General features: G+C 44.9%; 1 pseudogene; it reads right to left on the bottom strand.

The window, feature by feature from the left end:
• The window catches only part of LOC129837134 (nephrin-like), a 78,549-nt pseudogene that overhangs the window by 42,081 nt on the left and 14,267 nt on the right, over positions 1 to 22,201 (bottom strand).

The raw sequence follows: 22,201 nt of genomic DNA, 5'->3' as shown, positions 1-22,201 counted from the left end.
TAGAGGTCCTGGATGGCAGGCAGCTTAGCCCCTACCCTCTGTAGCGCACTACCCTCTGTAGTGCTTTGCGGTCAGAGGCCGAGCAATTGCCATACCAGGCAGTGATGCAACCAGTCAGGATGCTCTCGATGTTGCAGCTGTAGAACCTTTTTAGGATCTGAAGACACATGCCAAAACTTTTTAGTTTCCTGAGGGGGAATAGTTGTGCCCTCTTGTCGTGCCCTCTTCACGACTCAGACTCTGATGGCATAGAGCTTGCACAGGAATGGAAGAACTTGCCTGACCTCGCATCGAAGACCATGACCCTGCTTGAGCTGCTGATATTCATACATGAAAGGGAGCTATCAGAAATGTATCCAAATTTGTGGACTGCTCTCAGAATTTGTCTTACTCTTCCAGTGACCGTAGCTGAAGCAGAGAGGAGCTGTTCAAAGCTGAAGCTCATCAAATCCTGCCTGAGGTCCACCATGTCACAGGAACGCCATAGTGGCCTTGCTCTCATCAGTATTAACCATACAATTGCTGGGCAGATTTCTTATGATGATGTTTATTTTATTTATTTTTTCACCTTTATTTAACCAGGTGGGCAAGTTGAGAACAAGTTCTCATTTACAATTGCGACCTGGCTAAGATAAAGCAAAGCAGTTCGACCCATACTACAACACAGAGTTACACATGGAGTAAAACAAACATACAGTCAATAATACAGTAGAAAAATATGTCTATATACAATGTGAGCAAATGAGGTGAGATAAGGGAGGTAAAGGCAAAAAAAAGGCCATGGTGGCGAAGTAAATGCAATATAGCAAGTAAAACACTGGAATGGTAGATTTACAGTGGAAGAATGTGCAAAGTAGAAATAGAAATAATGGGGTGCAAAGGAGCAAAATAAATAAATACTGTAGGGGAAGAGGTAGTTGTTTGGGCTAAATGATAGATGGGCTATGTACAGGTGCAGTAATCTGTGAGCTGCTCTGACAGCTGGTGCTTAAAGCTAGTGAGGGAGATAAGTGTTTCCAGTTTCAGAGATTTTTGTAGTTCGTTCCAGTCATTGGCAGCAGAGAACTGGAAGGAGAGGCGGCCAAAGGAGGAATTGGTTTTCGGGGTGACCAGAGAGATATACCTGCTGGAGCTCGTGCTACAGGTGGGTGCTGCTGTGGTGACCAACGAGCTGAGATAAGGGGGGACTTTACCTAGCAGGGTCTTGTAGATGACCTGGAGCCAGTGGGTTTGGCGACGAATATGAAGCGAGGGCCAGCCAACGAGAGCGTACAGGTCGCAGTGGTGGGTAGTATATGGGGCTTTGGTGATAAACCGGATGGCACTGTGATAGACTACATCCAATATATTGAGTGGGGTATTGGAAGCTATTTTGTAAATTACATCGCCGAAGTCGAGGATCGGTAGGATGGTCAGTTTTACGAGGGTATGTTTGGCAGCATGAGTGAAGGATGCTTTGTTGCGAAATAGGAAGCCAATTCTAGATTTAACTTTGGCTTGGAGATGTTTGATGTGAGTCTGGAAGGAGAGTTTACAGTCACACCCAGGTATTTGTAGTTGTCCACATATTCTAAGTCAGAACCGTCCAGAGTAGTGATGCTGGACGAGCGGGCAGGTGCAGGCAGCGATCGGTTGAATAGCATGCATTTAGTTTTACTTGTATTTAAGAGCAGTTGGAGGCCACGGAAGGAGAGTTGTATGGCATTGAAGATTGTCTGGGGGGTTGTTAACCTTTCACGAGTATCTACCCCTGGTCCGGGAGCACCCCCCCCCCCCCCCCACACTGAGTAGCATAGCCTAGCACAGCGTCACAATTAAATAGTAGCATCTAAATATCATTAAATCACAAGTCCAAGACACCTAATGAAAGATACAGATCTTGTGAATAAAGCCACCATTTCAGATTTTTAAAATGTTTTACAGGGAAGACAAAATATGTAAATCTATTAGCTAACCTCGTTAGCAAAGGACACCACTTTTCTAACTCCATCAGTTTCTTACTCCATCAGGTGCTATCACTAATTCGGCTAAACTAAGATATTGATAGCCACTAACCAAGAAAAAACCTCATCAGATGACAGTCTGATAACATATTTATGGTATAGGATAGGTTTTGTTAGAAAAATGTGCATATTTCAGGTAGATATCATAGTTTACAATTGCACCCACCGTCACAAATGGACTAGAATAAATACATAGAGCAATGTGTTTACCTAATTACTAATCATCAAACATTTCGTAAAAATACACAGCATACACTAATCGAAAGACACAGATCCTGTGAATACAGACAATATTTCAGATTTTCTAAGTGTCTTACAGCGAAAACACAATAAATCGTTATATTAGCATACCACATATGCAAACGTTACCAGAGCATTGATTCTAGCCAAAGAGAGCGATAACGTAAACATCGCCAAAATATATTAATTTTTTCACTAACCTTCTCAGAATTCTTCAGATGACACTCCTGTAACATCACATTACAACATACATATACAGTTTGTTCGAAAATGTGCATATTTAGCCACCAAAATCATGGTTAGACAATGACAAAAGTTGCCCAGCTGGTCAGACAATGTCGTGCGCCATATTAGACAGTGATCTAGTCGTATACATAAATACTCATAAACGTGACTAAAAAATATAGGGTGGACAGCGATTGATAGACAATTTAATTCTTAATACAATCGCTGATTTAATTTTTTAAATTATCCTTACTTTTCAATACAGTTTGCGCCAAGCAAAGCTACGTCTAACAAGATGGCGTCATAAGCGATTAACATTTTTCGACAGAAACACGATTTATCATAATAAATTGTTCCTACTTTGAGCTGTTCTTCCATCAGAATCTTGGGCAAAGAATCCTTTCTTGGGTCTAATCGTCTTTTGGTCGAAAGCTGTCCTCTTGCCATGTGGAAATGCCAACTGCGTTCGGCATGAACTGGAAACCTGCCCGGCGCTTCAAAGTGTCTCAGAAATAAATGTCCCAAAATGCGCACTAAACGGATATAAATTGCTATAAAACGGTTTAAATTAACTACCTTATGATGTTTTTAACTCCTATAACGAGTAAAAACATGACCTGAGAAATATTACTGGCTACACTAATGCTTGGAAAAAGAGCAGGTCGGTGTCCACCGCGCGCCCGACGCAGCTGGAAAAGAGTTCCTACCTACAGGTTTTTTTCATTTATAGTGGCTGTGATTGCGCAATCGATACCATTCAAATCGTCATCACGTAAAGGCATCCAGGGGAAGACGTAAGCAGTGTCCGTATCCTGATAGCGTTCACAGTGGCCTTTAAACTGACTCCAGATCAGGGGCCAAAATGTGTGAAATCTGACTCCATGTCAGGGAAATTGCTGTAGAATGAGTTCTGTTCCACTTAGAGACAAAATTCCAACGCCTATAGAAACTAGAGAGTGTTTTCTATCCAATAACAGTAATAATATGCATATTGTACGAGCAAGAATTTAGTAGGAAGCCGTTTAATCTGTAATGCAATTATGCTAATGAGAAAACAGCACCCCCTGTAGTCGCAAGAAGTTAACACAGTGTCCAAAGAAGGGCCAGAAGCATACAGAATGGTGTCGTCTGCGTGGAGGTGGATCAGAGACTCACCAGCAGCAAGAGCGACATCATTGATGTATACAGAGAAGAGAGTCGGCCCAATAATTGAACCCTGTGGCACCCCCATTGAGACTGCCAGAGGCCCGGACAACAGGCCCTCCGATTTGACACACTGAACTCTATCAGAGAAATAGTTGGTGAACCAGGCGAGGCAATCATTTGAGAAACCAAGGCTATCTACCGATGAGGATGTGGTGATTGACAGAGTCGAATGCCTTGGCCAGGTCAATGAATACGGCTGCACAGTATTGTTTCTTATCGATGGCGGTTAAGATATCGTTTAGGACCTTGAGCGTGGCTGAGGTGCACCCATGACTAGCTCTGAAACCAGATTGCATAGCGAGAAGGTGCGGTGGGATTCGAAATGGTCGGTAATCTGTTTGTTGACTTGGCTTTCGAAGACCTTAGAAAGGCAGGGTAGGATAGATATAGGTCTGTAGCAGTTTGAATCAAGAGTGCCCCCCCCCCCCCTTTGAAGAGGGGGATGACCGCAGCTGCTTTCCAATCTTTGGGAATCTCAGACGACACGAAAGAGAGGTTGAACAGGCTAGTAATAGGGGTTGCAACAATTTTGGCAGATAGTTTTAGAAAGAAAGGGTCCAGATTGTCTAGCCCGTCTGATTTGTAGTGGTCCAGATTTTGCAGCTCTTTCAGAACATCGGCTGACTGGATTTGGGAGAAGGAGAAATGGGGAAGGCTTGGGCGAGTTGCTGTGAGGGGTGCAGTGCTGTTGACCGGGGTAGGGGTAGCCAGGTGGAAAGCATGGCCAGCCGTAGAAAAATGCTTATTGAAATTCTCAATTATAGTGGATTTATCTGTGGTGACAGAGTTTCCTATCCTCAGGGTAGTGGGCAGCTGGGAGGAGGTGTTCTTATTCTCCATGGACTTTACAGTGTCCCAGAACCTTTTTGAATTTGTGTTGCAGGAAGCAAATTTCTGCTTGAAAAAGCTAGCCTTGGCTTTTCTTACTGCCTGTGTATATTGGTTTCTAACTTCCCTGAAAAGTTGCATATCACGAGGGCTGTTCGACGCTAATGCAGAACGCCATAGGATGTTTTTGTGTTGTTTAAGGTTAGTCAGGTCTGGAGAGAACCAAGGGCTATATCTGTTCCTGGTTCTAAATTTCTTGAATAGGGCATGCTTATTTAAGATGGTGAGGAAGGCATTCAAAAAAAATAACAACCAGGCATCCTCTACTGACGGGATCAGGTCAATATCCTTCCAGGATCCCCGGGCCAGGTCGATTAGAAAGGCCTGCTCGCTGAAGTGTTTCAGGGAGCGTTTGACAGTGATGAGTGGAGGACGTTTGACCGCTGACCCATTACGGATGCAGGCAATGAGGCAGTGATCGCTGAGATCTTGGTTGAAAACAGCAGAGGTGTATTTAGAGGGCAAGTTGGTTAGGATGATATCTATGAGGGTGCCCATGTTTACGGCTTTGGGGTGGTACCTGGTAGGTTCATTGATAATTTGTGTGAGATTGAGGGCATCAAGCTTAGATTGTAGGATGGCTGGGGTGTTAAGCATGTCCCAGGTTAGGTCACTTAGCAGCACGAGCTCTGAAGATAGATGGGGGGGCAATCAGTTCACATATGGTGTCCAGAGCACAGCTGAGGCCAAAGGGTGGTCTATAGCAGGCGGCCACGGTGAGAGACTTGTTTTTAGAATGGTGGATTTTTAAAAGTAGAAGTTCAAATTGTTTGGGTACAGACCTGGATAGTAGGACAAAACTTTGCAGGCTATCTCTGCAGTAGATTGCAACACCGCCCCCTTTGGTCGTTCTATCTTTTCTGAAAATGTTGTAGTTAGGGATGGAGATTTCAGAGTTTTTGGTGGTCTTCCTAAGCCAGGATTCAGACACGGCTAGGACATCCAGGTTGGCAGAGTCTGCTAAAGCAGTAAATTAAACAAACTTATGGAGGAGGCTTCTAATATTAACATGCATGAAACCAAGGCTATTACGGTTACAGAAGTCATCAAAAGAGAGCGCCTGGGGAATAGGAGTGGAGCTTGGCACTGCAGGGCCTGGATTCACCTCTACATCACCAGAGGAACAGAGGAGGAGTAGGATAAGGGTACGGCTAAAAGCTATGAGAATTGGTCGTCTAGGACGTCTGGAACAGAGAGTAAAAGGAGCAGGTTTCTGGGGGCGATAAAATAGCTTCAAGTTATAATGTACAGACAAAGGTATGGTAGGATGTGAATACAGTGGAGGTAAACCTAGGCATTGAGTGATGATGAGAGAGAGATATTGTCTCTAGAAACATCATTGAAACCAGGTGATGTCATCGCATGTGTGGGTGGTGGAACTGAAGGGTTGGATAAGGTATAATGAGCAGGTCTAGAGGCTCTACAGTGAAATAAGCCAATAAACACCGACCAGAACAGCAATGGACAAAGCAAATTGACATTAAGGAGAGGTATGCTTAGCCGAGTGATCATAAGGGTCCAGTGAGTAGTGAGGTTGATTGGGGTCACGGCCATTCAGACAGCTAGCCAGGCCATGGGTAGCAAGCTGGCAGAGGTTGGAGGTCTGTTTTTAGCCACCTCGTGCGTTTCCGTCGGTAGATTAGTGGGGTTCCGTGTGGTAGAGGGGATCAATCCAATTGGCAAAATAGATATAGTTATAGTGACCCAAGAAAATTTTCCGATATACCTATTCAGATAGCAGCCGATAAGACAGCTAACGATTAGCGGGCCGCAGATGGGCGTTCAGGTTACGTCGCGACGGAGGGGCCAGTTGGACTCCCTTGTGTAGATAACGTCGGTAGTCTAGTCGTGAAGGCCCAGGAGTGGCTGATGGAACTCTCAGCTGGCTAGCTCCGGAATAATTGATGTTTGCTCCGGGACCGACGTAAGCCAATAGTCACTCGGATAGCAGCTAGCTAGCTGCAAGATCCAGGTGTAAATGTCCAGAGCTTGCGGTAGAAATCCAGGGATATGGAGAGAAAATAGGTCCGGTATGCTCTGGTCTGAGTTGCGTTGTACAAAACTGCCGATAGCTTTTCGAGCTAAAGGATAGCTGATCACCGTCAACCGTGGTTAGCTGAATACTAACGTTAGCCAGTGAACTGGCTAGCTTCTGGCTAGCTTCTGGCTAGCTTCTGTAATTGATGTAATTGATGACTTTGCATCAAGGAAGGCAAGAAAGGGTTTAGATGACAGTTGTGCAATTTAGTTTGTGTGTTTCTTGTTTGAAGTTCAATAGTGTAATAATAAGATTCTCTTTATAAGTGTGTTATTCTGTTTGTGTATTTGTTTGATATAGGATTTGTGCAATTTAGTTTTATTTGTGTTTTTTGTTAACAAGAGGGTAACAGTGTAATAATTGGATTATCTTTCTATTTGTATTTATATACTACCATTTGTTTCTATTTGTCTTTGTTACCTTTTTTTGATATTGATGAGTCTTATTTTTGTATATATTTTTATATTTATATAGTTTTGAATGTTGTGCTTATTTATTTGTTTTGTTCCAAATGTCTGAATAAAAATGACGGTTAGTGCAGAATGGTGCTTTTTTGTGTGTGTGGGGGGGGGTAAAAAGTGTGTGTCGAGGTAAATGGGGGCCCCTACCTCTTCCACATTGACCACGGTGGTGTTGAGTTCCCTGAAGCCCAGCCACCAGCGGATGTGTGTAGGTTTAACAGCACAGGGTCACCTACTCCCCCTCTCTCGCCTCGAACGACCCCTCATCACCTTCTTTGGCTCAACTGAAACACACACACACGCACTCACGCGCACAACCACGCGCGCACGCACGCACGCGCACACACACACACTCACACATACACATACACATACACAGTAAATTCAGTCAATAAAGTGCTCTGTGTCAGGATCAATATTTTATAGCAAGGATGGAAAGACTGGATTTGAAGGTAAAGGAAGAAGTAAAGAAACCATTTCTAATCCATCAACATCACTTTATGAAGTCTTGTCCTCTCCTGAGGTTTTCCATCCATTTCAAACCCATACTAGTTACCAAAACCTGTCTATATTCAGCTATACCAGGAGGGATCTTAACTGGAACAGAAGAAGTGCAGCTGAGCAGTAAGCCCTGAGGCGCTGCAGTAATGCAGTAAGACAGGCTAATGACTGAGCAGGCAGACATGGATGCATCATATCATGTATGATTGTATGTTACACACGGGACACAGGCAGACATGAGGGCTAAACTCTTAGACAGTGTGTTAGGTTACACACATGCCTTAGGGTGACGCAGGCATATCCATAACACAAAACTAAGATGAGAGAGAGAGTGATAGAAAGAGAGATACATTGAAGGGTCTGCAACTCATTTTCGATGTGTGTGAGGCGTGAATAGGAATAGCTAGGAGGTAACATGGCTTTTATGTGGGATGGGAGAGGAAGAAGAGAGCGGTTTAGACCGTTGACTGACGCAGAAAGACTGCAAGTGTTGGCGTGAAGGAAGAGTTGGTGTGATGCGAAGGAAGTTTCATTCTCTTTTTGTTTTCCAGTCATGGTAGTAAAGAAATCTCCTATGCAGTGAAGTGAAAATGTATCATTTATTACCTGGCATTACTATCACCACAGAAAGTTCCGGCTTTATTGCCTTTGGATTGTGCATTGAAGCGATTCAGTTAAATTAGCTCACTGCAAAAGACCAAGCTGGGATTCAAATTAGTTTCTGTGTGAAATATGGGCCCGGGTCATAATTGCCATTAGTTTCACTAATGATATTGATATTAGAGTTTGTGTTAATGCAGAATTTGTTTCAGTATTGGAGCTAGGACTAATGTTAATGTCATTGGGATGAATGTTATTGAAAATAACTTTAATGATTGGGTTTGCAAACATTTGAATAAACACAAACATTCCATAGCTTTTGTGTGTCTGTGTGTGTGTTCTAGCATTTAAGTGCATGTATCTCTTAGCAGTCGGGGACTCACAGAGGACAGTGATCTTGAGGCTGTCGGACAGAGGGACAGGGGTCACCTGGTTGACGCTTTCACAGCGCAGCTCGGCCTGGTTGTCCTGTGGTTTAACCTGCAGGGTCAGGTAGCTAATGGCCCGTCGTGACTCTGTGTCCACCTCCCAGCTGGTGGAAATCAACTCCCCATTCTGATCCACAGGACAGAACTATAAGTTAGTAATAAGCAGAGGACAGGACAGACTAGAGGTTATTCCCTAACATAATGGGTGACTGACTGGCTGCAGTAGGAAGGGAGTGAGTTCTGAAAGAGAGAGTTCAGAAGTAGAAGATGGAGAATACACCAAAAACTACTGATTCTAAGCTTTAGCCGAGTGTAGTCTATGTATCTTGGTCCAGTGTAGGGTGGCCAGTGGATTCCCTCCCTGGGACACACAAACCAGCTTCAACATGGTCCCCCTCTTCACCAGGCCTTCTCTGTCCAGGCCCTGGATTACTGGATGCTGGGGTGGGACTGATGTTGAGAGGGAAAGAGAGAGATGAAGCAACATCTTGGGAAAGAACGGCAGAAAGTGAGAGAGGAAGAGAGGGTGCAGTAGAAAGAGAGAGGGAGAGAGAGATGAGGCACCAGAAGCAGAGAAGATGACAGAAAGAGAGGATAGAGAGGGTGAGAAATATGCACTGGGATGAGCGGACACTTGGCTTTATGAGCAAGGGAGCATCATCTCTATTTGTTGAGACAGGGCCAATAAATGGGTAACATTTACCCTGACTGCAGAGTAAGGGCTGTAGCTCTGATGAAAGCATGAAGTATTAAGGGAGCAGCCGGCTGGATCGACTCCATAAAGCAAAATAACAGATGTTTAAACAGTAATAAAGCAACGTTTGGAAATATGAATATATTACAGCCTCCCTGAATAAAATATACAGCGTAAAATAAATTAGGGGAGGGCCAGCCTTTGTTATTGCTGCAATGAGTTTGGGTACTCAGGCAGTGCAGGCGGCTGTATGTGGACCCTGGGCCGGCGTGACAAATTGCTACCTCACTAACAATCTGGCTGGCTGAAAATGGACACGGTGCTCCAGGCTTTGATGGGCTGGCTTGCTGAGTAAGGACTACATTAGCACTTACTGTGGAAAAGATGTTGTTTCATACAGAGTGGAGAGAGAGAAAGAGAGAGACAGAGAGAGAGATGGAGAGAGAGACAGACAAAGAAAGAAAGAAAGAAAGAAAGAGGGAGGGAGGGAGGGAAGGAAGGAGGGAAGGAGGGAGGGAGGGAAGGAAGGAGGGGTGTAGAATCATTTCCAGTTCTGGGCGGTGGTTAAAGTGTAGGAGATAGAATCGGACAGTGTCTAATTCAGAGGGAAATAGATAGAGACAGTATTTCATATGGACGGCTGTGGATAATATGGCGTGGGTGAAACGAAAACAAGGAGTAGAATGGGAATGTTCACCATTGAGTGTCTTCAGTAACAGTAGCACTTCATCAGCAGCTGATTTAGACCTGGAACAGAACCAGGTGGGTGGACTCCAGAACAATCATTTACTGAAATTGATCTACAAAATGTTGAGGAACAACTAAAACTAGCAAACAATACGCTGGGTTGCCATATTGTTTCAAATATATACTGTTCACCCAAACAAGACAAAGGGTAAACAAGGAAACGGTCCTTTGAGATGTCAAATCACCGACCCCTATTATGTTGTGTACTGTAGTTCCTACACCGTCGGAGATGTTATGGTCTCACAGTCCTGACAATTATATTTAGCATCAGTAGAGTTTAGAATTCGGGCTTGACTTTCATTCCCAGGCTCCTCTGATCAGTATTATCAGAGTGTAGCAGGCTTGAGTTGGAGTTTGGATTGCACTGATGCCAGAGGAATTGACAGAGTTGAGTGGGTTGAATGTGACAGCAGTAGAGACAATGATGCTTTCATGTCGACCTCTAACATTCGAGGCTGAGCGTTGGGATTGAGTCCCCAGTAGGTGTGAGTTCGCCCGAGGTTGAAAGTCTCCCCTCGGAGTGTTGCTCAGTGTGATGTTTGCCCCAATGCTAGCCCGGGGTCAGGGTCCACACGTGGCTGGAGAAGGGAATAAGGAAAGGTAAAGTGTCTGTGAGTCTATGAGGTAAGGAACAATACACACTCACAGTATACATTCATCACCAGGCTGGCCTCCAGGGCCCGAGGAAGAGCCGGGTTCTTCGGACGACACACCAGCTCCCTCCCGTTGTCTGAACTGCTTAAGAACATGAACCTGCAGGAGGTGGGGAGTGTGTGTGTGTGTGTGTGTGTGTGTGTGTGTGTGTGTGTGTGTGTGTGTGTGTGTGTGTGTGTGTGTGTGTGTGTGTGTGTGTGTGTGTGTGTGTGTGTGCGATGGAGGGGTGTGTGAGGGGCGTGGGGGACAAGGGGTCATGGGGAAGGAAGGATTGGATGGAAGAGAAGAATAGATGATGGATAACATTAAAGATCATGGCTTAGCATAGGACACATCACCACTTAACACTCTAATTGAGCCCTTGAGACCTCCATAAGAACAGACAGATTTATACAATCTGTGGGGTCTGGATATCAAGAGCATCATAACCCCCCTGAACATCATAACAATGACCCAAAGTCCACCATGTTATCTAGATTCATCTCCAGATTTAAAAGCTCCGATACAAAATATTGTTGCTATTTATAACCACTATCTACACATAGAGGATTTAGTTTGAGACCAGGCTATTCTGCGTTAGAGCTGAACTATGTCCTTAATACTCTCTACAGCGTGTTATCTTTGCAGATGACAAGGGGTTATTATCTTTGGAGCTGGATTAGGTACGTATGCACCACCAAGTGAATCAGATAGGATTGGATCTGTCTAGCAACTGAAATATAATTCTGTGTCTATGACAAAAGCTAATTTGATTTGACACAAGGCACCGAGCGACAGTTCACAGTCGGCACCAATGCATTACACTGTACTGTGTATCTGTGGGAATACAGAAGTTCTTAAATTAGGGATAACACTCACACGCACGCACGCACGCACGCACGCACGCACACACACACACACACACACACACACACACACACACACACACACACAAACAGGAGACAGAGAACAGGAACACATACTCTTTTGTAGCATGTGTGTTCTGGAGCTTGTCCTCAGAGCCAGGCATAGGGAAAGACTCTACACCTGTCAGCTCAACTCCATCTGAGAGAGAAAGAGAGGAGGAGGGGGAAGAGGAAAGAGAGTGTGAGTGTTAGAGAAAACAAGGCAAGGGTGTTCTTTTTGAAGGTAGGGAGGGGCAGCTCCCCACTCACGTGCGTTTGACGACAGCTGGTAATCAGAATAGGGGACGTGCTCTACAAAAATGAACGAATAGCAGGGAACAAGCAGGACTGTGCATTAGATTGCCTAGTTAAATAAAGGTACAACATTTATTTAAAAAAGATGACGCCTTCTCAGTATGGAGGAGAAATGTTATGATATTTGTTGCTTACTGCATATGTTTTACTAACAAGTCAATTCTAACTAGTGTAATACTATTAGTACACCGTATGTAGTTTTAGTAAGTAGTGGGCAAGACAGATTTCAGACACGGCCATAGTTTTAAAATGTCATTGTAAAAACAGGGCATTGAGTTATAGTGTACTACAATTATAGTGTAGGTTGAAACATGTCATTGCAAACAGGTTTTTCCCTCAACTCAGTACTGATTCACATTTAACGTCTCTGCTATTCCTAATGGAAAAACCTGTATGTACTAGCATTATTAAGTTTGTGTGCAGTGAGTTGATACCGTACTTGGTGACCTACCTTTAAACAGAGTGATCACTGCCTCTGGTTTGGCGTCTGGAGCGATGCATGTGACAGTGTAGCTTTTCCCTGCTACCCATGGGTCTGTGGTCTCCAGCTCAAAGTAAGGTTTAGAGGGAGGAACTGAGGGAAGAACAGAGGACTGGTGTCTATCAAAGTGGTTCTGGGTCACCTTAAGACATATACAGTACAGACTAGACTTTGAACAGAATTGTTGATTCTGTTTACAGATCACAGAAAAATAAGCTTTTGGTAATTAATGGATTAAAAACATCTGAGACCCTTAGATATTGAAGAAAGACAGTTGTACCAAGCTAATAAGGCAGGTTCTGTTATATTCTTGAAGAGAATCAGTGGGTCCATATCATTAGTGTGGTGTACAGTAGATAAGACTGTGATGTGCATACAGAGATGGGTTGGTGATGAAACGAGACAGATGATAATCTGTGTTAGCGCCAAACACTTCTTCTCTCAGATCACCCCCCAGCTGAATACGTGCTTACACAGCAGATCAAAGCACTACCCACTCCTTTTCTCTTCCCCCTCTCTTTCATTTCTTTCGGACCATACAGGGAATTCAGAGAAAGAACATTTTTGTTGAAGAGAGTGGAAGTTATTTGGATGGGAATTCAGAGGGAAACTGTCACCAGATTTGCTAATCAACAAACAGGCTTCAGCACAACTGTCATTTACTCTGGATACATGATCATCTACTCCACAACAAACTGTCACAGAATAGGGTAAAGGAGTAGAAAGAAAGGGAAATGGAAAGAGGAGAGGAAAGAGATCTTTCTGTGAGTGGGTGAGAGCCAGCATAGCACACAAGAAACAAAGGTCATTGCTACTTTTCAACATATATCAACTGACAGCATGGTTTAGTGAGAGGAATATAGAGGAGAGAGAGAGAGAGAGAGAGAGATAAGAGAGAGTGAGAGAGAAGACAAAGAAAGAATGAAAGAAAGAAAGAAAGAAAGAAAGAAAGAAAGAAAGAAAGAAAGAAAAAATAAAAAAAGAAAGGGAAAAAAAGAAAGAGAAAGAAAAAGAAAGAGAGACAAACAAGCAGCTATCGTTTGTTTATCATGCAAGTCATCCAGGGGAAGAGCTATATGTTTCATCAAGGGGTAATTCCGTCATCCGCTGCTGAATGCTGACATAAATCCAATGGTCATGGCTGGATAAACAGAACACGAGCTAGTCAGTCAGCCAGCCAGATAGTTTCTCTGCTCTCCTCCAACTCAGGGTAATTCAACTAGCGCCACTGGGAGGAGCTGTTGCTGTGTGCAGTTGAGTAGTCCCATTGGCTCCAGCCCTGCTATTGAGACAGATGAGATCTGGCTGCAGCTTCAAACTGATTTAAAGGAAGCAATTGGATCTGTGTGGACTGTGATGGGTTACCCGGAGCACTGCAGAGGCGAGCACTGAAATAATGAGATTCATTTGTTTGTGTGTTTTTTCACCCTCCCTCAATAGTCTCCACTCCCCGGGATGCTGGGCCGATGACTGGGCCATGTGTCTATTGACAGGCCCCTGCACGCTCAATCTACTCAAGCCCACATGATTCACACGGCTGCATCACTTGTTGTGCTCCAGGAGAGCCTCGCCACCTAACAAATCTCCTAAAATAAGAATAATGATGTTCGCAAACGAGCTGGGCAGGTATGTCATTTATTCTCTCTCGCTCCCTCTCTCTCTCACTCTCATGCTCGCCTCCTCTTCCTATCTCTCACTCACTCCATCATCCCCTATCCCCCTCTTCCCCCAGCCCTAGCCAACCCCCTCCCTCCCTCCCTCCCTCCCTCCCTCTCTCTTTCGCTATCACTGCAGTTAAATCTGCAGAGTGAGGTGCAGTATGGTGGAGGTGCAGTATGGTACTGTAGCTTGTATTGAGAATGAGAGCGCCCATATCCACCACAGCCACTCAGGTGGACCATGTGACCCCAATGAGCCCCACCTAAGTTCCCCCTTACTACCTCCCAAAACACACAGACACACATATCCCCCCACACACATACACAAATGCATTTTCACATGTGCACAAACAGGCACAGTCATGCATAAACACACACACACCAATGTGCACACACACACACACACACACACACACACACACACACACACACACACACACACACACACACACACACACATACACATACACATACACATACACATACACACACACATCCACTCTCAACACAGACAAACATGCAGACATGCTGCTGCCATGAAGGCGAGAGACAACGAGCTGCAAAATTCGATTCATTAGACAAATACAGACGGATGGATGGATAAGGCAGATAAGAAGCAGATTAGCGCAGACACACATCGATAAGCACACACACACACACACACACACACACACACACACACACACACACACACACACACACACACACACACACACACACACACACACACACAGACACACAGACAGACAGACAGACAGACAGACAGACAGACAGACAGACAGACAGACAGATCAACAAGTCTGAAAACACATTTGCACACACAGACCCTGACTGAATCGCCCTGATCTATCTTGATTCAGGTAGCTGTGTGTCTCTAACACAGCAGGTGATCACCATACAGTAATTTCATAGAGAACACAAAGCTCCTCTGATCTGTTTGAATAAAACATCTGATCAACAGGAAACAGATAAACAAGAAGATAGTTTAGAGAGCATACATTTATGTCAGTGTCATTGTTGACGGTCACACACACACACACACACACACACACACACACACACACACACACACACACACACACACACACACACACACACACACACACACACACACACACACACAGATGGACTCCTGTGTGAACACACGTATGTGAAGAGTTTATTTCCAAAATGCTATATTATCAACAGATTTTTCATATTTGTGTTTTTTCAACATAAATGATTGACATTTGTGAATTATAATTGTGTTTTTTGGAAAACTCTATATAACCATTGTTTAGCTGGATTGGAATGTTCATAACCTGTATATTTGACTCTGATATGTGGTAGTCTCACCTAGCCATCTTTAAGCTAGATGCACTCACTGTAAGTTGCTCTGGATAAGAGAATCTGCTAAATGAGTAAAAAGGCAAATGTTATTGTTTTACATACAGTACATTTAAATGTACTCATTTGTTACATTTGACTGTGTACAACCAAGCAGTACTACTTATTTCTATGAGATCAACTTCCTGCGCCGACAGAGATGGCCGCCTCGCTTCGCGTTCCTAGGAAAATATGCAGTATTTTGTTTTTTTATGTGTTATTCCTTACATTGGTACCCCAGGTAATCTTAGGTTTCATTACATACAGTCGGGAGGAACTACTGAATATAAGAGCAACGTCAACTCACCATCGTTACAACCAGGAATATGACTCTCCCGAAGCGGATCCTGTGTTTTGCCTTCCACCCAATACAATGGATCTGATCCCAGCCGGCGACAATAAGCGACGCCGTAAAAGGGGCAAACGAAGCGGTGGTCAGGCTTCGGAGACGGGCACATCGCGCTCCACTCCCTAGCATACTACTCGCCAATGTCCAGTCTCTTGACAATAAGGTTGATGAAATCCGAGCAAGGGTAACATTCCAGAGAGACATCAGAGATTGTAACGTTCTTTGCTTCACGGAAACATGGCTCACTCGAGAGACGCTAACGGAGTCGGTGCAGCCAGCTGGTTTCTTCACGCATCGCGCCGACAGAAACAAACATCTTTCTGGTAAGAAGAGGGGCGGTGGTGTATGCCTTATGATTAACGAGATGTGGTGTGATCATAACAACATACAGGAACTCAAGTCATTCTGTTCACCTGATCTAGAATTCCTCACAATCAAATGTCGACCGCATTATCTACCAAGGGAATTCTCTTCGATTATAATCACAGCCGTATATATTCCCCCCCAAGCAGACACATCGATGGCCCTGAACGAACTTTATCTGACTCTTTGTAAACTGGAAACCACACACCCTGAGGCTGGATTCATCGTAGCTGGGGATTTTAACAAGGCTAATCTGAAAACAAAACTCCTTAAATTCTATCAGCATATCGACTGTGCTACCAGGGCTGGTAAAACCTTGGATCATTGTTATACTAACTTCCGTGACGCATATAAGGCCCTCCCCCGCCCTCCTTTTGGAAAAGCTGACCACGACTCCATTTTGTTGCTTCCAGCCTACAAACAGAAACTAAAACAAAAAGCTCCCTCGCTCAGGTCTGTTCAACGCTGGTCCGACCAATCTGATTCCACGCTTCAAGACTGCTTCGATCACGTGGATTGGGATATGTTCCGCATTGCGTCCAACAACAATATTGACGAATACGCTGATTCGGTGAGCGAGTTCATTAGAAAGTGCATTGACGATGTCGTACCCACAGCAACGATTAAAACATTCCCAAACCAGAAACCGTGGATTGATGGCAGCATTCGCGTGAAACTGAAAGCGCGAACCACTGCTTTTAACCAGGGCAAGGTGACCGGAAACAAGACCGAATACAAACAGTGTAGCTATTCTCTCCGCAAGGCAATCAAACAAGCTAAGTCCCAGTATAGAGACAAAGTAGAGTCGCAATTCAACAGCTCAGACACAAGAGGTATGTGGCAGGGTCTACAGTCAATCACGGATTACAAAAAGAAAACCAGCCCCGCCGCGGACCAGGATGTCTTGCTCCCAGACAGGCTAAATAAATGTTTTGCTCGCTTTGAGGACAATACAGTGCCACTGACACGGCCCGCTACCAAAACCTGCGGGATCTCCTTCACTGCAGCCGAGGTGAGTAAAACATTTAAACGTGTTAACCCTCGTAAGGCTGCAGGCCCAAACGGCATTCCCAGCCGCGTCCTCAGAGCATGCGCAGACCAGCTGGCTGGTGTGTTTAAGGACATATTCAATCAATCCTTATCCCAGTCTGCTGTTCCCACATGCTTCAAGAGGGCCACCATTGTTCCTGCTCCCAAGAAAGCTAAGGTAACTGAGCTAAACGACTACCGCCCTGTGGCACTCACTTGTCATCATGAAGTGCTTTGAGAGACTAATCAAGGACCATATCACCTCCACCCTACCTGACACCCTAGAACCACTCCAATTTGCTTACCGACCCAATAGGTCCACAAACGACGCAATCGCAATCACACTGCACACTGCCCTAACCCATCTGGACAATAGGAATACCTATGTGAGAATGCTGTTCATCGACTACAGCTCAGCATTTAACACCATAGTACCCTCCAAACTCGTCATCAAGCTCGAGACCCTGGGTCTCGACCCCGTCCTGTGCAACTGGGTCCTGGACTTCCTGACGGGCCGCCCCCAGGTGGTGAGGGTAGGTAACAACATCTCCACCCCGCTGATCCTCAACACTGGGGCCCCACAAGGGTGCGTTCTGAGCCCTCTCCTGTACTCCCTGTTCACCCACGACTGCGTGGCCATGTACGCCTCCAACTCAATCATCAAGTTTGCGGACGACACTACAGTGGTAGGCTTGATCACCAACAACGACGAGACGGCCTACAGGGAGGAGGTGAGGGCCCTCGGAGTGTGGTGTCAGGAAAATAACCTCACACTCAACGTCAACAATACAAAGGAGATGATTGTGGACTTCAGGAAACAGCAGAGGGAGCACCCCCCTATCCACATCGACGGGACAGTAGTGGAGAAGGTGAAAAGTTTGAAGTTCCTCGGTGTACACATCACGGACAAACTGAATTGGTCTACCCACACAGACAGCGTTGTGAAGAAGGCGCAGCAGCGCCTCTTCAACCTCAGGAGGCTGGAGAAATTCGGCTTGTCACCAAAAGCACTCACAAACTTCTACAGATGCACAATCGAGAGCATCCTGTCGGGCTGTATCACCGCCTGGTACGACAACTGCTCTGCCCACAACCGTAAGGCTCTCCAGAGGGTAGGGAGGTCTGCACAACGCATCACCGGTGGCAAGCTACCTGCCCTCCAGGACACCTACACCACCCGATGTCACAGGAAGGCCATAAAGATCATCAAGGACAACAACCACCCAAGCCACTGCCTGTTCACCCCGCTATCATCCAGAAGGCGAGGTCAGTACAGGTGCATCAAAGCAGGGACCGAGAGACTGAAAAACAGCTTCTATCTCAAGGCCATCAGACTGTTAAACAGCCACCACTAACATTTAGTGGCCGCTGCCAACATACTGACTCAACTCCAGCCACTTTAATGATGGGAATTGATGGAAATTATGTAAAAATGTACCACTAGCCACTTTAAACAATGCCACTTAATATAATGTTTACATACCCTACATTACTCATCTCATATGTATATGTATATACTGTACTCTATATCAGCTACTGCATCTTGCCATCTTTATGTAATACATGTATCACTAGCCACTTTAAACTATGCCACTTTATGTTTACATACCCTACATTACTCATCTCATATGTATATACTGTACTCTATACCATCTACTGCATCTTGCCTATGCCGTTCTGTACCATCACTCATTCATATATCTTTATGTACATATTCTTTATCCCTTTACACTTGTGTGTATAAGGTAGTAGCTGTGGAATTGTTAGGTTAGATTACTTGTTGGTTATTACTGCATTGTCGGAACTAGAAGCACAAGCATTTCGCTACACTCGCATTAACATCTGCTAACCATGTGTATGTGACAAATAACATTTGATTTGATTTGATTTGAGAGTGATATATATAGCATTTTTCCCCCCAAAAAGATGATTATTTGTCTCTCTGAAATGAAAACATCAAATTATATTTGAAACAAATACATGTCTGTCATTGAACAACCCCATGCCACGATTAGATAAACACACCAATCTATTTCCTAATTTCTTTAAACAATTAAAGCTCAATTAGCAACATTTTTGAAAATGGATATATCGCATTTCGGGAATGATCAAACAAGACATGCACACACACTAAGGACTCTGAGGTTGAAAGCCATTGAAGTGCCCCCCCCCCTTCATCCTCCCTTGTTCCTCATCCCTCTCCTCCTCTCCTCCGTTCTCCCCAGTGCTGAACAGGAAGCTAAGCAGGTGTCCAGGACAGAAATAGGCCTCAGTCAGTCCTTCCCCCCCTCATCTCTCAGCCACATTACATAAGAAACAACATCTTACTCAACAACCCATCCCCTGTCACAAAGACCCAGCATCTTCCCTGTGAGTGAGAACTGGATAATAGAGATAGACTAAACAACAGAACACACACTAGCTTTTTGACCTGGCCTTGAATGCCACATATTTGACATTTTTGAGTAATAACTAAAAAATCCTTCTCATATCCGCAGCACACCACATACCTAGCTGAGGCTCATTTTTTGATCCACAGCCTTGGGCAGCTAATACCTGTTTGCTCACTGTGCTGAAAAATAGGTCCTATTTCACAGGCAAATAGAACAAAGATATACCCATTGAACAAAGTCACTCTGCCTTCCATTCTGCGTGTGTAAATGCCCCCGTTTATGAGTTGCTACATTATTCATAAAGTAGTGCCATAACATGAAGGCTCATTGTACAGTACACTCTTTGTGCGCTAAACTCGTTAGCCAACTGCAAAACCTCACCACCGTACTGTCGCACCGTCGTACCTCTAACTGTTGTCTCTAACTCACAACCAACACTGATAACAAGCTTAAACACCCCCTTTTCCCCCAATCCTGGTCTACTCCCACAGAAATACCTAACTGCAGCTTAACTGAGAGAGAGAGAGAGAGAGAGAGAGAGAGAGAGAGAGAGAGAGAGAGAGAGAGAGAGAGAGAGAGAGAGAGAGAGAGAGAGAGAGAGGGAGAAAATGGAAAGAGGGAGAGAGAGAGGGGAGAAAATGGAAAGAGGGACTTGTTAATTAATAGGATTATATGGTAACGCTAAGGGTTTCAAACAAAAGACAGTGGATGTGTCAGGTGTTCTGGTATTCTGACGGGCGGGGGCCGGGGGTATAAGTTTCGGCGGGAGGGCGCGGGGGTGGTGGAGAGGTTGTTATTGTCATGGATTACTTGCTCCCACTTGATCTGCCTATTGCCGTAATCCCCTATCTGAACTCGGCAGGAAGGGAAAAACACAGGAATTACGTCGCCCCTGATAGAAATGTCTCGAAAATGTATTTTTGTTGGCCCGCTGAGAGGACTTATTGACGTTTGTGTGCCTCCCTCTCGGCTGTTCGCTGCCTGTGGTGATCCGTCTTGAATTAGCTGTTGATGATACCCACAACCCACCACTCCGACTAGAGAGCAAGACTAGCTTTTCTTCTGGTTTTACATGATCTTTTGTTCGCTTTCTCTCTCTCTGCATCTCTACCTCTGTTTCTCTCTTCTTAAAGTGTGATAGTGTTTTGGTTGGCTGACTGGTGAAGGCTGTCTGTGTTATCATGGGAGCTGTGGTAGTCTGGAGGAACTCTGGAAGGCTGTCAAGCTGTGTTACTTATTTCACTCATAGGTTGTACAGTACTGGCTTTGGTTCTAACCCAGTATTACAATAATAACACATCTGATTCAACTCATCAACTAATATTAAAGCTTGTGATTAGTTGAAGCAAGTTTTTTAGTGTTGTGCTGGAATAAACATCTGCACACCTCTGGGTCCCCAGGACCAGGACTGATGACCACTGCTGTTACAGGATTTAGATTAGTCTGTGGCCTCAGGCTGGTCTATCTGTCTGTCTGATTTTATCAATACATCCATCTGTCATGGAATCAGGTGGAAAACATTCAGGGAAAATATGTAGGGATAGCAGCTGGGAAGTGTGGGAGCATTAGGATCTACGCATGTTGGACTGACAGGAGAGTTGAAGGCCTCCTACAGACAAACTACTACACTGCAGTCTCCTGACACCCTGAGCTCTCTGATCTGGGCCTGATGCCTCATAGGCATCTGTGCGCACACACACACGCACGCACGCACGCACGCACGCACGCACGCTCTCTCTCTCTCTCTCTCTCTCTCTCTCTCTCTCTCTCTCTCTCTCTCTCTCTCTCTCTCTCTCTCTCTCTCTCTCTCTCACACAAACAAACAAACAAACAAACAAACAAACAAACAAACAAACAAACAAACAAACTTCACGTCACAGCAAAGATAAATGTGGGACTGAGTCCTGCTGTAGCTGCAGGTGTATAAAGACGGAGCTGGCTGGAACAGGAGGGAGTGTAGAGAGAGCTGGGGTTCACTCCCCCTTCCTTCCTTTCTCTCTCAGTTTCTCCTATTGATGTCGGAAAAATATGCTCCCTTCCCAGGAGAGCGAGAGAGGCAGCAAGAGTCACCAAGGCAACGCCCCCCACCCCCAGCACCCCAGTATACACACTCCATGGCCCCCAAAAAGAAAGAGCAAAAGAGCGAGAGATGAATGGAGAAGGGGGAAATGAATACACCGTAGCAGGAGAAGAAAAGCTCTTTCAGAGTCGCCGTGCTCTCCACATATGGCATAGCTCCCAAAAACAAGGAGACAGTGAAAGCCAGCGCCAAGACAGAAGACAGAAGACAGAAGAGAGGAGAGAGGAGAGCGGAGACAGGAGAGAGAATATAGAAGAGAGGAGAGAGGAGAGGAGAGAGAAGAGAGGAGAGAGGAAAGAGAGGAGAGAGAAGGGAGGAGAGAGGAGAGAGAAAGAGGCCAAAGAGAGGAGAGAGGAGAAAGCGAATGAGAGAGTATGCTGTTCATCATAAAGTGACAACAGGCGGCCTGGTGTACTCACACAATTACATCCATTCCTTCCCACGTCTGTGTGGAAACTTTTCATTCACTCCCATTCTATTATGATTTACTTCTCCAGGAGCTACTGACACGGAGCACCATGAGTGGCTGTTACGGACGGAGGCTCACACACTGCTTGTAGTGTGTGTGTGTTTGTGTGTCTGCTTGCGTGTGTGTGTTT

The sequence above is a fragment of the Salvelinus fontinalis genome, chromosome 38 (assembly GCF_029448725.1).
Source record: "Salvelinus fontinalis isolate EN_2023a chromosome 38, ASM2944872v1, whole genome shotgun sequence".
Classification (NCBI taxonomy): domain Eukaryota; kingdom Metazoa; phylum Chordata; class Actinopteri; order Salmoniformes; family Salmonidae; genus Salvelinus; species Salvelinus fontinalis.
This window is presented reverse-complemented; position numbering and strand designations above follow the sequence as displayed.